Genomic DNA, 980 nt, shown 5'->3' on the forward strand with positions numbered 1-980 from the left:
CATTTCTCACTGCATCTCTGAGGGGAAGAGGAACACGTCGTGGGGCAGATAAGGCTATTGGTACAGCTCCTTGCTCTATCTCAATGTGATAAGGCTCCCTCAGCACGCCTAAACCTTTAAAAACGTCTGCTATGCTGCCCTGAAATTTGTCACCGATTCCGTTACTGTGCTTACTCTGTACACAAGACCCAGAGCCTCACACGCTGGCCTGCTTAGCATTGGCTGTACTAGACCTGACACAAGGTAGACGTCTTGAGAAACATTGCGCCCTTTCACTGCTAGCTGTGCCTCGAAGCAGCCTTTAACATTGAGTGGGTTACTGCCCGGCCCTAGTAACTTCTTTCTGGGTCTCTGCAGCTTACCATCCCTGTCTGGACTGTACAAACCCTCTGGAATAGATGTAACATCCGCCCCTGTGTCAAGTTTAAAATATACATTTTCCCCATTTAACTTGACCTTTTACACCCAGGGCTGTGACCTCCCAGTCTCTACTTCACCCAAGAACACACAATCCTCGCTGTCTGTATCTTTCGGATTTTCTGTCACTTCGCGTAGCCCTGTAGCTTCACTACTGCGACAGACCGCAGCAAAGTGCCCTTTTTTTCTGACATTTTCGACACTGTACCTCTTTGGCTGGACATTCTTTCCATGAGTGTTTGTTCTTGCGACCACAGCGGCCACATTCCTTTCCGCTTTGCTTGATTGGCTTTTGTTCTTTCTTCTGCCACGTCTGCGTTTTCCCGAGTGTTGTATTTGTCCGTATTGTGTCCATGTTCAGTGTTTTCTCCACTGCCGCGCTGCTGTGAAGTATTGGTTGTTGTTTCTTTACCGTTTCGCTCTGCCTAACTTTCTCAATGGCTTTAACAAGAGTCAACTCTGAGTCCATTTGCAGCAGCTCCGACAGTCTTTTGTCTTTTATGCCAACTACAATTCTGTCCCTTATGAGTTCGTCTTTGAGTGCTCCAAATGCACAATTTTCT

At 47.2% G+C, this 980-nt stretch overlaps 1 protein-coding gene across 2 annotated transcripts in view; it reads left to right on the top strand.

Moving 5' to 3' along the window:
- aadat (aminoadipate aminotransferase) overlaps positions 1-980 on the top strand; it is a 15,881-nt gene that overhangs the window by 3,710 nt on the left and 11,191 nt on the right. The window lies entirely within an intron of this gene.

The sequence above is a fragment of the Pundamilia nyererei genome, unplaced genomic scaffold (assembly GCF_000239375.1).
Source record: "Pundamilia nyererei isolate P.nyererei 1_Seehausen unplaced genomic scaffold, PunNye1.0 scaffold00298, whole genome shotgun sequence".
Taxonomy (NCBI): domain Eukaryota; kingdom Metazoa; phylum Chordata; class Actinopteri; order Cichliformes; family Cichlidae; genus Pundamilia; species Pundamilia nyererei.